We start from the raw sequence: 16,506 nt of genomic DNA on the forward strand, positions 1-16,506 counted from the left end.
CAGTATTATAAAATAATAATAATAATAATAATAATAATAATAATAATAATAATAATAATAATAATAAAATTACTAGTTAAAACATAAATAAATAAAATCCAAATAAATATATTTATCAATCATAAAATTTAAAAAAAATTACTTATCCATTAAAGATTATCCAAATATTTAATAATGTGTTCTTCAGGTTTAGTAAAATTACGAACCATTTTTTATTATAAACTATCTAAAACCCTAAACCTTCTACTCTTCTTCTTCCTCCCACAAGCTTTCTCAAACCTTTGCAACCTCTCTCTGAATAAGCCTCATGCAATGCTCACTCTAACCTACCCTCACCAAATTTTAACTCTTTTTTCCTTCTATCCACCTGCGTTTTGCATTATAAAGACCCGCTCAACACTCTCTTCCAACATGTGGCGTTCATGCAGCCAGAGAGTCTGCAAAATACAACCTGCGTTTTATCCCTAACAGCTACCAAACGTAACCTCTGTTTTGGGAGTTTCCAGACGGTCAACACAACAGGTCATGTCTGCATGCAGGAAACAGGGACACGTTTCGAGACTTCCTTCTCCTTCCCTGTCAAACGCAAGCTGCATTTTGTGATACTAATTTGGTTCAAAGTATTTTGGAAGACTGTGATGCAGGGAATCAAGATCAAAAGGATGATGAAACTGTGCAAAATCAAGAAAATGGAAACTCTGGACAAGCTGAACCGGAAACTACAGTGGCTGAAAATTTAAGAGAAGATTCCATTTTGTCTCATAAATCTGAAGGAGATCCTGAAACCAGTAGTTTCCAGAATTCCTTGGTAACTGAATCTGCCTCCAAGTCCACCAGACCTCGTGAATGGAGATTCTTGAAGAATTATCGTGAGGAATTTGTCATTGGGGGCGTCTCTCATGGGGTTAAAACTCGGTCTTCAACTAGAAAGGTAAAACGAAGGAACAAACATTGCCCTTCTCTCTCAAATGGAGCCTCAAAATGTCAAGAAAGTCCTTGATGACCCTTCTTGGGTAAAGGCAATGGAAGATGAGCTTCAAGAGTTTGAGAAGAACCAAGTTTGGACATTGGTTCCAAGGCCGAATGGAAAGAAAGTGACCGACACCAAGTGAATTTTTCGGAACAAGCTAGGAGAGGATGGTAGCATTGCAAGAAACAAAGTAAGGCTAGTGGCACAAGGATATGACCAAGAAGAAGGAATAGACTTTGATGAATCCTTTGCCCCCTGTTGCCCGAATGGAAGCCATTAGACTTCTCTTAGCTTATGTTGTGTTTTGTGGTTTTAAATTATATCAAATAGATGTGAAATGTGAATTCTTAAATGGTGTGATAGATAAAGAAGTGTATGTGGAGCAGCCACCAAGTTTTGAAAATAAAAAATTTTCCAACCATGTTTTCAAATTATCAAAAGTTCTCTATGGTTTGAGACAAGCTCCTAGAGCTTGGCATGAGAGACTTAGTACCTTTCTTTCGAAAAATGATTTTTAAAGAGGCACCACAGACACAACTCTATTTATCAAGAACTCGAATGATTCTTTCATTCTAGTCCAAATATATGTTGATGACATTATTTTTGGATCAGCCAATGAATCCCTTTATACTAAATTTGGAAAACTCATGACAAGTGAATTTGACATGAGTATGATGGGTGAACTTAATTTTTTTCTTGGACTACAAATTAAACAAACTGAAAATGGTATTTTCATCAAGAAAAGTATGCCAAGAAACTAGTTAAGAAATTTGGTATGGAAAATGCCAAACCCATGGGAACTCCCATGCATCCTAATTCTAAATTAGACAAGGGAGAAACTGAGAAAGATGTAGATGAGACTAGGTATAGAGGAATGATTGGCTCTCTTATGTACTTAACTTCCTCTAGACCTGATATTGTGCAAAGTGTTGGAATGTGTTCTAGATTCCAATCAAAACCAAAAGAGTCTTATCTTTCTGCAGTAAAGAGGATCATTAGATATGTTCATGGCACATTCAATTTTGGTCTTTGGTATCCTAAGATTGATGATTTTTCTGCAGTTAGTTATTGTGATGCAGATTTTTTCGGTGATAGAGTTGATAGAAGGAGCACATCAGGCTTATGTTGTTTCCTTGGAAAGTCTTTAAATGTTTGGTCAAGTAAGAAGCAGCCAACAGTGGCTTCATCCACTGTAGAGACTGAGTATATAGCTGCTTCTTCATGTTGTTCTCAGCTCATGTGGTTAAAAACACAGCTTGCAAATTACAAGTTAAATGCTGAAAATATTCCCTTGTTGTGTGATAATATGAGTGCCATCAATATCTCAAAAAATCCAATTTTGCACTCTAGGACTAAACATATTGAAGTGAAGTTTCACTCAATTAGAGAACACATTCAAAAGGGGGATATTTTCATTCAATTTGTTAAATCTGAGGAGTAATTAGCAGATATTTTTACTAAACCACTAGCTGAAGACAGATTCTGCATGCTTAGGACTAGCCTAGGAATTTTAAGCTATGATTCTTTGTTTGAAAGTTGCTAATGTGTTTGTTTGAGTTTTTGTCTCATAAACAAGTATGAGACAATTCTGGGCATATGAAGAACCCCCTCTAATCAGTGTTCTCTGGGCTTACTAAACGTACAGAATCATCTGGGCCAACATAAAAAATCAGATCACTAGTGGTTCAATGTGTTTCCTTAAACCAAACCACCTTTGGGCCCAATATGAATGTTATATTTGTTTTGTTTTATTTTTTGTTAGCCTGTTTGCTTTATTTTATTTTTGTTTTGTTGTTTTCTTTTAAGTCCAAAAAGATTTTACATTTTAAATTTGATTTCCATTTTAATTTTTAAATAAAATCAAATCTTTCTTTTTGTGATGTCAAGTCATTTCAAGTCAAATCAGAAGGTGATGTAGTTGCATGGTTTGAGAAATTTTCTTTTGGGTACGGTTACCAATACTTCTTCTTCTCCCTCCATAACTCCTACAACCCTTCGATTTTTCCCCACTACCTTTACTACATCTCTTCCTTCAAAATCAGAAACCAACCAAATGAGGAAGAAAACCATTTCAAAGAAGCCACCACGTGAAAAGATATACAAGCTTCCTGCAAAACCTAAACCCTCAACTCGCTCTCAGGACCAAACCTTCACTCCATTTCCTTCTCCTCCTACCTCACCTCCTCGGTGTGATCCCATTGCTCGCACCAAGAATCCTTCTAGGTTTCCACCTTCAACCAAATAGACACCACCACCGAAGGAGCCTCCATCCAAGCCTGGTTCATCGAAACCGAGTTCATCGAAAGGGAAAAGACCAGCCGCGACTGAACCTTCCTTTGAGCCCACACAACCAAAGACAAGGTCTGCTCCCTTACGTTATCAAAGAGGTAAACCTCGACTTCCCCTCAAATCTGTTTGAGAACCAGACATTGATCCTTTTGCTCATAAATCCCACTTCATGACTTCTCATTCTAACTATAACCCTTATAGGTTTAAGTTTGTCATGAACAATGACTTTTATGAAGGAGTTATTAAGTACCATACCATGTGTCCCTCTTTTCTTGCTGATTTTCAAACCTGAAAAAGAAATATTTTCCATTTGTTGAAAATTTAGAATTTTTAGACTGGAATCATCTTTTTAATATCAAAAAGCCTATGTATCTTCTTTTGGTCAAAGAATTTTATGCTAACATGACATACCATGGAGGAAGTGTGCATTCTTATGTCAAGGGCCGAGATATTATGCTAAATAATGAAACAATCAGTGATTCATTGAAATACACTGATGTTGGGGCTTGTGCTTATACTTCTGTTAAGTGGAATGAAGGAGTTGGTATTTCTTTCAATGATGCTTTAGCTCATATTTGTGAACATATTTTCTTGATTGATGGCATTACACCCACTCACAAAGCCCTAGGATATGGACGTGCTCAGTTGCACCATATTGTCAACCACATCATACTTCCTCAAATTGGTTCATATCAAAGGGTTTCTTATACAGACACACTTGTTTTATATGCCCTGCTCACTAAAAAAGAAATTTCTTTTGCTTATTTGATGGTTAGATACATGTTTGACTCTGTTAGAAGTGAGAAAGACAAAGCTCTTCCATATGGCATGTTTCTAACTTACATTTTTGAGCATTTTGGTGTTGATTTGTCCAATGAGGATTATGAAAATAGACATTCATATCTAAAGGGAGGTGGTGCAATGAAACAGCAAAAAGGACTGATGAATGAGATTTTTGACGGTTTAGAATTTCACAAATGAAATCTCGTTGCAAGTATAGTTTCTAAACCAACAATAATCCTTTCATACAAAAATTTTTTTGTCACAAGTAACAAACCCCTAAAATTAATAACTGAAGTATTCAAACCTCGGGTCGTTCTCCCTAGGAATTGCAATAAAGTGTTCTTGTTATTGGTTATGAGGTATGTTTGGGGTTTTTTGAATTAAGAGATAAGAAATGTAAATGACAAAAGAAATAAGCTATCAACTAGAAAAGCTCTTGGCAAGATATGAGAACTAGAAGTCTTATCCTAGTTATCCTCTTCAATTGTGACAACAAATTGTCCATTACTCCCACTTAGTTAACCTCTAACCATAGAGGAAAGTCAAGTGGATAAATCAATTTGATTCCTCAAGTCCTAATCAACTCCTAAAGAAAGACTAGCTTTAGAGGCATTCAAATCAACTAGCAACTTCTAATCTTCAATCAACAAATGCATTAGATAACTCAAAAGTCACTAATTGCTCTACCTAGGCCAAGAGGAGAAAAATCTATGCTAAAATCCAACCAAGCATTTCATCAAACACATGGAAGGCATAAAAGGAAAGTAAAATGAATTAAGCAATTCAACAATAAAAGAACAAGAATCATAAATTGCATTAAAATGAAAATAGAAGAAATAAAAGTGCATCAACATAAAAGTAGAGAATTACAATAATTAAATGTTAAACTAGAGAGAGGAGAAGTAGAAGAAGAAGAATTACAAAAAGGAAAAGTAAATCAAAGCATGAAATTAACCTAGATATAAGAAATTCTAATCTAGACCTAACCTAATCCTAATTCTAGAGAGAAGTAAGAGCTTCTCTCTCTAGAAACTAACTTTTCCTCCAAAACTCAAACTAAAACTAAACTATGACTAGCTTATTGATCCCTCTTCATTCCTTGGGTTAAATAGCATCAGAAATGAGTTGGATTTGGGCCTGGAAAGCCCAGAAATCGCCCCCAGCGGATTCACTTTAAGTGGGTCACGTGCGAACACCGACGCGTACGCGTCGCTTGATAATTTTCCATCCACGCGTACGCGTCATGTGCGCGTACGCGTCGCCATGCGACCTCACAATCCACGCGTGTACGTCTGCTGTACGTGCGCGTCGTTGATCTCATCCTAAATCCTTGCTTTTCCATTATTTCTCCACTTTGCATGCTTTTCTCTCCATTCCTTCGATCTATTCCTAGCCTTCTCAACCTGAAATCACTAACACACACATCAAGGCATCTAGTGGAATCAAAGGTGAATCAAAATTGGCAATTAAGGGCCTAAAAAGCATGTTTTCACGCTTAAGTACAAATTAGGTGACAATCATGAAACCATGTTATTTCATTGAATAAATGTGGGTAAAAGGTCATAAAATCTCCTAAATTAAGCACAAGATAAACCCTAAAAATGGGGTTTATCAACCTCCCCACACTTAAACCATAGCATGTCCTCATGCTAAATCAAGAAGGAAACAAAGGGTATCAACATTTATTCAATATAAACTAACTAAATGCAATCTACATGAATGTAATTAGTTGGTCAAAACAAATCAATTCCCAAGAGAACATATATGCACAAGGGCCAAGGACTAGCCAATCTAATCAAATCCATAATTGAATTGAGTTATTAAAGATTTTTACAAACTTGCATGAAAATTGATGATCATAGATGGAGACATGTAATTGAGCAATTGAACCCTCACTGGAAGTGTTTACACTCTATTTGCTCAAGTGTTTAGGGTGGATTCACTCAATTCTCCCCTAATCATGCTTTCTAAGATTTGTTTTTCATCTAACAATCAACAAATATTTCATACATACATATAATTATTATGAGGTCTTTTCATAGGTTGTAATGGGACTAGGGTTAAGGTAGGATGCATATTTGGTCAAGTGGACTAGGAATTTGAATCTTTGATAAGCTTAGACTTCCAACCTAACATACGACATCCTATACAATTTCAAAGCTAACCCAACTACCCATTTTTTACTTTTTCACATACTCATGCATTTCCTTTTCTTGATCACAACTCATACCATTTCCTTTCCTAATCAACTCCTAAGGAAAGACTAGCTTTAGAGGCATTCAAATCAACTAGAAACTTCTAATCTTCAATCAACAAATGCATTAGATAACTCAAGAGTCACTAATTTCTCTACCTAGAACAAGAGGAGAAAAATCTATGCTAAAATCCAACCAAGTATTTCATCAAACACATGAAAGGCATAAAAGGAAAGTAAAATGAATTAAGCAATTCAACAATAAAGGAACATGAATCATAAATTGCATTAAAATGAAAAAAAGAAGAAACAAAAGTGCATCAACATAAAAGTAGAGAATTACAAGAATTAAATGCTAAACTAGAGAGAGGAGAAGTAGATGAAGAAGAATTACAAAAAGGAAAAGTAAATCAAAGCATGAAATTAACCTAAATCTAAGAAATTCTAATCTAGATCTAACCTAATCCTAATTCTAGAGAGAAGTGAGAGCTTCTCTCTCTAGAAACTAACTTTTCCTCTAAAACTCAAACTACAACCAAACTATGACTAGCTTATTGATCCCTCTTCATTCCTTGGATTAAATAGCATCAGAAATGAGTTGGATTTGGACTTGGGAAGCCAAGAAATCGCCCCCAGTGGATTCACTTTAAGTGGGTCACGTGCGAACACCGACGCGTACGCGCACAGCACGCGTACACATTGCTTGACAATTTTCCATCCACGTGTACGCGTCATGTGCGCGTACGCGTCGCCATGCGACCTCACAATCCACACGTGTGCGTCGTTGATCTCATCCCAAATCCTTACTTTTTTATGATTTCTCCACTTTGCATGCTTTTCTCTCCATTCCTTCGATCTATTCCTAGCCTTCTCAACCTTAAATCACTAACACACACATCAAGGCATCTAGTGGAATCAAAGGTGAATCAAAATTGGCAATTAAGGGCCTAAAAAGCATGTTTTCACGCTTAAGTACAAATTAGGAGACAATCATAAAACCATGCTATTTCATTGAATAAATATGGGTAAAAGGTCATAAAATCTCCTAAATTAAGCACAAGATAAACCCTAAAAATGGGGTTTATCAAGGACCTACTCGATCTGAGAGTGGTTCTAGATGATGAAGATGATGAGTTCATTCCTGAGGAATCTCCTCCACCTTCCACCGAAGGCACCTCCATCTCCACTGGACAAAAATCTGCTTTATTTAATGTTGTTAGAGATGTAGTCCAAGAGTTTATCTCCCAATCCAATCACATGATTGCCATGAGTAAGGAACAAAGGAAGCTAGCAAGCAAGCATGAGAATTTCCTCTGAAAATCAAGGGATAGAGTGGCTGTATTTCTAAAGTTCATTGATAATCTTTAACAAGATGAAGATCATGCCACTGATGCTGAAGAAGAAGCTTATTCGGAGGGAACTGGTTCAGATGCCTAGATTTGTCTCATGAAGTTGCTACTGTCTGCTCACTTTTGTCTCATGAAAACTGTTTCTTTTGTTACTTTTGAAGTACTCTTGTTATTTCCAAGGTTCTGAAAACCAAACCAGTCATCGAACTGTTCTAGCTACTGGTTCACTGGTTCAAAGGTTCAACCGGTTTGACTGTAGTTGAACCGAAAAACTGTTTTATAATAAAATAATAAATAAAATATAAATAAACACATAAAAATATAATTATAGTCTAATGTAAACTTTAAAATATCATTTAAATTAAAAGTACTACATAAACTAGAATGTTATAATCTCATTCAAATACAAATTCAAAAGTCAAAAAATAAAACAACCAATCAAACATAACATAGCAACATCAAAATGATCCAAGTTTGTCAACAAAATCTAATGATATGAAATGAAAGGATGAAATATATATTCCATTTGTTTTTTTACATCATACGGGACCTTAGAACACTTCTTAATGTCTCCACCTATCTTCGCCAAATACTTTTTCATTCTATTAATTCCCCCGCCCCCAAAAGTACTCAGACAAAATAAGCATTGGTAATGCGATTTTCCATTTATATTTTGTAAAGCAACGTATCTCCAAGCAGGATCAGTTTTCCCCGAACACTAGAAGTTTGTGACTGACTTTCGTTAGTCACGGGAGGAAGAGAACGTTCATTCGAAGCAGAATTATTTTCAGCATTATTATTCCTAGGTAGTTCTCGGTTGATACTTTCATCTATACCTAAACATTACCAACAATCCAACCCAATAATCTCAACTCTCAAGTTCACAACAAACAACATCCAAAATTATTCAAAATTGTTCATAATTATTCAACAAACAACAAAATCCAGTTCAGTAAACAAAGCAAAATCAAAGAGCTACTCAATCAAAGAGTTCACAGTTTAGCAGTTCATTATGTCACAAAATCCAGTTCAGTTAAGCACTCAATCAAAGAGTTCACAGTTTAGCAGTTCATCATGTCACAAATCCAGTTCAGTTAAGCAGGATCAATTAGAGTTCACAGAAGCAGAGTTTATCATGTCACAAAATCAAAGAGCTACTCAATGAACAGAGTTCACAGTATCAGAGACTCAGAGTTCATCATGCAACAGTTATTCAGTGATTCAATCAAACAATCATAAGTTCATAACTAAAATAAAAATTACCTGGAACTCTGGAAGCTCAAAGGCACCTTCAAGGCTTCAACAAAACATGCAATAAGGAGAGTGGGAGACAGACAGTGACGCCGAGTGGTGACGGGTCGAAGGCGGTGACTGCTCGACAGAGGTGACTGGTCGAAGGAGCTGACTGCGCAACGGAGGTGACACGTCGAAGGAGGTGATTGCGCGACGGGGGTGAACGCTCGACGGAGGTGACTGCGCGACGGCGAACCCCTGTGGCCGTGTGAGCCTGTCTACCTGTGAGTCGTGATGGCGTTCTCTGTTCTCTCTGAAGCTCGATGACAATGGTGAAGGTGAACTGTGAAAGTGTGAAGGGATGAAGGCAATTACAATTAGGGATCAGAATTCAGAACATGTGATTTATGGTTTCAGGGGAGGAAACGACAGCGTTTTGCTGCCCAACTCAAAAACCGGCCGGGTCATGGTTCGGTTCAACCGACCAGTTACTGGCCGGTTTACCGGTTCAACTCCGGTTTTTAGATTTTGCGGTTTTACTTAATGTCCGAACCGTTTTGGTGTCTGGTTCACGATTTGACCAGTTCGACCGACTGGTTCGAATCGGTTTTCAGAACCTTGGTTATTTCGGATGACTATAATACCTTAACAACTGCTGCACTTACTTTAAATTAATTTGGTGATTTAGACGGTGCATTAACAATCTCTTGCAGGTTTTAAGGTCCGTATTTTACTTGATGTTGCCTACTTTCCGCCCTTGATGACAAAAGGGGGAGTAGTAGCGTGCTGTTGTTGTGCATATTTGTTGTGAAAGTGACTTTTTCGAACTATATTTATAGTGAAGTTGGTAGTAAATCTAAAGGGGGTGTTTCGAATTACAATGGGTGCCAAAACAAGCATAAATCGAAACAGTGGGTATAGATTTACTAGGTGCCCCTCTTATGCATAAATCGAATTGGTCCCACTAGATTTACTAGGATACGTGCTCTATTCGAAACAACCCTCTTAGATTTACTTGGATCATGCATAATTCGACCAAGGCTGTTTCGATTTATGAAGGAAGATAAATCTGGCCATGCTGTTTCGATTTGTATAGAATTGCTGGTGTTGAGTTAAGAAATTAACTAACATATATGATGATGACAAACATTAGATTATTGGGCTAATTACTCAATTAATTTTAATTATTTTTGGTTGAGTGTTGCAGGCTAAAATACATTGTTGCAGCAGCCCAATTTGATAAAAAAACAAAATCAAGGCTGATGGGTTATACAAACAAAGGAAGCCCAAAAGGATTCAAAGAAAATGAAACCATCTGAGCCAAAGAAATCAAACGGGTTGCTTTATGGATATCCGATCCAAGCCCGTTAGCAAGCAAATCCCTCCAATTTGCTTTCATCAAAAGCAACGTTCACTTTTTTCTCTTGGTCAGATATCAGAGAAGTGAGAGAGTGCTTAGTTCCTAAGCTATTCACAGAAGAAGAAAGAAAGAGAATGTTAGGCAAGAAAGGTTGAGGTCAAATCAGCAAAATCAAACCAAATCAAGCTAAGGCAAAGGTTAAAGGTAACTGATGAGCGGATATTTTATACGCTTTTTGGGGTTAATTTTATATAGTTTTGAGTATGTTCTAGTTAGTTTTTAGTCTATTTTCATTATTTTTTAGGAAAAATTCATATTTCTGGACTTTACTATGAGTAACTCGAAATGGCATGCTTCCAATTGCGTTGAAAAGTAGACATCCAGGGCTTTCCAGTAATATATAATAGTTCATACTTTGCACAAGGATAGATGACATAAACTGGCATTCAACGCCAGTTCTCTGCCCAATTCTGGCGTCCAGCGCCAGAAAAGGATCAAAAGCTGGAGTTGAACGCCCAAACTGGCACATAAACTGGCGTTCAACTCCACAAATGGCCTCTGCACGTGACTTGCTTAAATCTCAGCCCCAGCACACACCAAGTGGGCCCCAGAAGTGGATCTCTGCATCATCCATCATAGTCTACTCACCTTTTGTAAACCTACGTTACTAGTTTAGTATTTAAACAACTTTTAGAGACTTATTTTGGACCTCATGACATTTTAGATCTAAACTTTATATTCTCTGATGGCATGAGTCTCTAAACCCCATTGTTGGGGGTGAGGAGCTCTACTGTGTCTCGATGAATTAATGCAAGTATTTATGTTTTCCATTCAAACACGCTTGTTCCTATCTAAGATGTTCATTCACGCTTAACTGTGATGGAGGTGATGATCTGTGACACTCATCACCTTCCTCAAATCATGAACGTGTGCCTGACAACCACCTCCGTTCTATGTACGATTGAATGAGTATCTCTTAGATTCCTTAATCAGAATCTCCGTGGTATAAGCTAGAACTGATGGCGGCATTCATGAGAATGATAACCATACATTGCTTCAAACCAACAATCTCCGTGGGATTCGACCCTTACTCACGTGAGGTATTACTTGGACGACCCAGTGCACTTGCTGGTCAGTGGTACGAGTTGTGAAAAGTGTGATTCATAATTCGTGCACCAAGTTTTTGGCGCCGTTGCCGGGGATTGTTCGTGTTTGAACAACTGACGGTTTATTTTGTTGCTTAGATTAGGAAAATTTTTCTTTTTTTTTTTGGTTTAGAGTCTCTTATTATTGTTCTTGATTAAAAATATCCTTCTTTAAAACAAGTGTTACATTTTACTGCCCAATTGGCTAGAGCGTTAGTCTAAGCCCGTGGCAGTTTGGTACACTCTTTTTAAAATCTTTTTCAAAAATAATATTTTCTCTATTAAATTTTGTGCCAAACTTTAAGTTTGGTGTTTTCCTGTTGATTTTCCTTGATTTTCGAAAAATTTATTTTGATTTTCAAAAATTTTAAGTTTGGTGTTCTTCTTTCATGTTCTAGTGTTCTTGAGTTTTCTTGTGTATTGATCTTAAATTTTTTTTTTTAGTTTAGTGTTCCTTGGTGTTTTCCCTCCAAAATTTTCGAAAATAAGGAGCATTAGATCTAAAAAATTTTAAATCTTGTGCTATCTTATTGTTTCTCTCTTTCCTCTTAAAAATCAAAAATATCTTTTCTCTCTATTTTAAAAACAAATTTTCGAAATATATTTCTAAAATTCAGATTTTTATTTCAAAATTTAAAACTTTTTTTTCAAAATCATCATATCCTTTTCAAAACTTCCTAACCACTTTCTCTCTCCTCAGTTTTTCGAAAATCTTCACTCAATATTTATTTATTCTATTTTAATTTATTTTATTTTCGAAATAAATATATAAATAAATAAATAAAAATATTTTTTCTATTTTACATCATCTCCCTTTCTCCATCATGGACCTAAGCGGAAATGAACAGTCCAGGAGGACTCTGGGGTCATATTCTAACCCCTCTACTGCTTCATATGAGAGTAGTATCTGCATACCCTCCATTGGATTCAGTAGCTTTGAGTTGAATCCTCAGCTCATTATCATGGTGCAGCAAAGTTACCAGTATTCCGGTCTTCCACAAGAAGAACCTACAGAGTTTCTGGCACAGTTTTTACAAATTGCTGACACAGTACATGATAAAGAAATAGATCAGGATGTCTACAGACTATTACTGTTTCCATTTGCTGTAAAAGATCAAGCTAAGAGGTGGTTGAATAACCAACCTAAAGCTAGCATAAGGACATGGAAACAGCTGACAAAAAAATTCCTGAATCAATATTTCCCTCCAAAAAGGATGACACAGCTAAGACTGGACATCCAAGGCTTTAAACAAGGAGATAATGAATCTCTTTATGATGCCTGGGAGAGATACAGAGAGATGCTACGAAAATGCCCCTCTGAAATGTTTTCGGAGTGGGTTCAGTTAGACATCTTCTACTATGGGCTTGCAGAAGGAGCTCAGATGTCTCTAGATTACTCAGCTGGTGGATCTATCCACATGAGAAAGACAATTGAAGAGGCTCAAGAGCTCATTGATACAGTTGCCAGGAATCAGCATCTGTACCTAAGCAGCAACCCTTCCATGAATGAAGAGGTTAAAACAGTAACCGCTGAACTCAGTCCTGTAAAACAAGCTGCTGAATTCAATCAGCAATTGGACTTTCTAACAAAGCAGCTAGCCGAATTTAAAGACAGGTTACAAGAGACAAGGATGACTAATATACATATGGACGAACAGTTTAAGCAAACAAAGCAGCAGCTATCAAGGCAAATAGCAGAGGAATGCCAAGCAGTTCAACTAAGAAGTGGGAAAACATTAAATACCCCACCTCAAAGCAGCAAAAAGCTAAGAAATGAGCAAACCACCCAAAATTCACCTGAGGACAGTAAGAGCCCAGGGAAAAATAATTCTGGCGCTAAAACGCCAGAAAATTGGTGGAAGGCTGGCGCTGAACGCCCAGACCATGTCCAGGACTGGCGTTCAACGCTAGAAACAAAGCAAGACTGGCGTTCAACGCCAGAAATGGGCAAGGATCTGGCGTTGAACGCCCAAAATGGGGAAGATCTGGCGCTGAACGCCCAAAATGGGCACAGTTCTGGCGTTCAGACGCCAGGAGCAGACAAGGGGTTGGCGTCCAGTTTCACCCCAGCTTCTAACTCTGGCACTCAATTGCCAGTGAGGGATCAGACACACACAAATGCTGATAACAACCCCTCTAAAAAGGCTTCTTCAACCACTTCTGTAGGCAATAAACCTACAGCAACTAAGGTCGAAGAATATAAAGCCAAGATACCTTATCCTCAAAAACTCCGGAAAGAGGAGCAGGATAAGCAATTTGCTCGCTTTGCAGATTATCTCAGGACTCTTGAAATAAAGATTCCATTTGCAGAAGCACTTAAGCAAATACAATCCCTCATTGACGTCCAACAGGGGGAAATAACCCTGAGAGTCAATGATGATGAGTTTAAGTTGAACACTGTCAAAGCCATGCAGCATCCAGACACATCAACAGACTGCATGAAAGTTGATCTTATTGACTCTTTGGTAGAAGAGATCAACATGGCTGAGAGTCTCGAATCAGAGTTGGAAGACATCTTTAAAGATGTTCAGCCTGATTTGGAGGATTCAGAGGACATGAGAGAGCCTCTGAACTTTCTTCTGAAAGAGGAAAAACCTCCTAAACCCGAGCTCAAGCCACTACCCCCATCCTTGAAATATGCGTTTCTGGGAGAAGGTGACACTTTTTCAGTGATCATAAGCTCTGATTTAAATTCACAGGAAGAGGAGGCACTTATTCAAGTGTTAAGGACACACAAGACAGCTCTTGGGTGGTCCATAGGTGACCTTAAGGGCACAAGCCCAGCTAGATGCATGCACAAATCTTATTGGAGGATAATGCCAAACCAGTGGTGCAACCACAGAGGCGGCTAAATCCAGCCATGAAAGAAGTGGTGCAGAAAGAGGTCACCAAATTACTGGAGGCTGGGATTATTTATCCTATTTCTGATAGCCCCTGGGTGAGCCCTGTTCAAGTCATCCCAAAAAAGGGAGGCATGACAGTGATTCATAATGAAAAAAATGAACTGGTTCCTACAAGAACAGTTACAGGGTGGCGCATGTGTATTGACTACAGAAGGCTCAATACAGCCACCAGAAAGGATCATTTTCCTTTACCATTCATAGACCAGATGCTAGAAAGACTAGCAGGTCATGATTATTACTGCTTTTTGGATGGCTACTCAGGCTATAACCAGATTGCAGTAGATCCTCAGGATCAAGAGAAAACAGCATTCACATGTCCCTCTGGAGTGTTTGCTCATAGAAGGATGCCATTTGGGCTATGTAATGCGCCTGCAACCTTCCAGAGATGCATGCTCTCTATTTTCTCTGATATGGTGGAAAAATTTCTAGAAGTCTTTATGGATGACTTCTCAGTATATGGAGACTCATTCAGCTCCTGTCTTGATCACCTGAAACTTGTTCTAAAAAAATGCCAAGAGACCAACCTAGTTCTGAACTGGGAAAAGTGTCACTTCCTGGTGACTGAAGGAATTGTTCTTGGGCATAAAATCTCAAACAAGGGAATAGAGGTGGATCAAGCAAAAATAGAGGTAATTGAAAAATTACCACCACCTACCAATGTTAAGGCAATCAGAAGCTTTCTGGGGCATGCAGGATTCTATAGGAGGTTTATAAAGGATTTTTCAAAAATCGCAAAACCTCTAAGCAATCTGCTAGCTGCTGACACGCCATTTGTGTTTGACACAGAGTGCCTGCAGGCGTTTGAAACGCTGAAAGCTAAGCTGGTCACAGCACCAGTTATTTCTGCACCAGACTGGACATTACCATTTGAGCTTATGTGTGATGCCAGTGATCATGCCATTGGTGCAGTATTAGGACAGAGGCATGAAAAGCTTCTGCATGTCATTTATTATGCCAGTCGCGTTCTAAATGATGCCCAAAAAAATTACACAACCACAGAAAAAGAATTACTTGCAGTGGTTTACGCCATTGACAAGTTCAAATCGTACTTAGTTGGATCAAAAGTGATTGTGTATACTGACCATGCTGCTCTTAAATATTTACTTACAAAGCAGGATTCAAAACCCAGGCTCATCAGATGGATATTGCTTCTGCAAGAGTTTGATATAGAAATAAGAGACAGAAAAGGGACAGAGAACCAAGTGGCTGATCATCTGTCCCGGATAGAGCCAGTGGAAGGGACGTCCCTCCCCTTTCTTGAGATCTCTGAGACGTTTCCTGATGAGCATTTATTTGCCATTCAGGAAGCACCATGGTTTGCCGATATTGCAAACTATAAAGCTGCAAGGTTCATACCCAAGGGGTACAACAGGATACAAAAGAAGAAATTAATTACTGATGCAAAGTACTACTTGTGGGATGAACCTTATATCTTTAAGAGATGTGCAGACGGAATAATCCGTAGGTGTGCGCCTAAAGAAGAGGCACAGAGGATCCTATGGCATTGCCATGGATCTCAATATGGAGGCCATTTCGGAGGTGAGCGAACAGCCACCAAGGTCCTCCAATGTGGCTTCTATTGGCCCACACTCTATAAAGATTCCCGAGAGTTTGTACATAACTGTGACAGTTGCCAAAGAGCTGGCAATCTGCCTCATGGTTACGCCATGCCTCAACAAGGAATCTTGGAGATTGAGTTGTTTGACGTATGGGGAATTGACTTCATGGGACCTTTCCCACCATCGTACTCAAATACTTATATTCTGGTGGCAGCTGATTATGTATCAAAATGGGTTGAGGCCATCGCCACACCCACCAATGATACTAAGACAGTGCTGAAATTCCTCCAGAAACATATCTTTAGCAGATTTGGTGTCCCTAGAGTACTAATCAGTGATGGGGGCACTCACTTCTGCAATAAACAGCTTTACTCCGCCATGGTCCGGTATGGAATTCGCCACAAGGTAGCCACTCCATATCATCCACAAACCAATGGGCAAGCTGAAGTCTCTAATAGAGAATTAAAGAGAATCCTGGAACGGACAGTAAATACCCGTAGAAAGGATTGGGCACGGAGCTTGGATGATGCTCTGTGGGCTTACAGAACAGCATTCAAGACCCCTATAGGGACCTCTCCATACCAACTCGTGTATGGTAAGGCATGTCACCTGCCCGTAGAACTGGAACATAAGGCCTACTGGGCAACCAGATTCCTAAACTTTGATGCCAAACTAGCAGGAGAAAAACGATTGCTCCAGCTAAATGAGCTAGAGGAATTCA

Source organism: Arachis ipaensis, chromosome B10 (genome assembly GCF_000816755.2).
Source record: "Arachis ipaensis cultivar K30076 chromosome B10, Araip1.1, whole genome shotgun sequence".
In the NCBI taxonomy this organism is placed as follows: domain Eukaryota; kingdom Viridiplantae; phylum Streptophyta; class Magnoliopsida; order Fabales; family Fabaceae; genus Arachis; species Arachis ipaensis.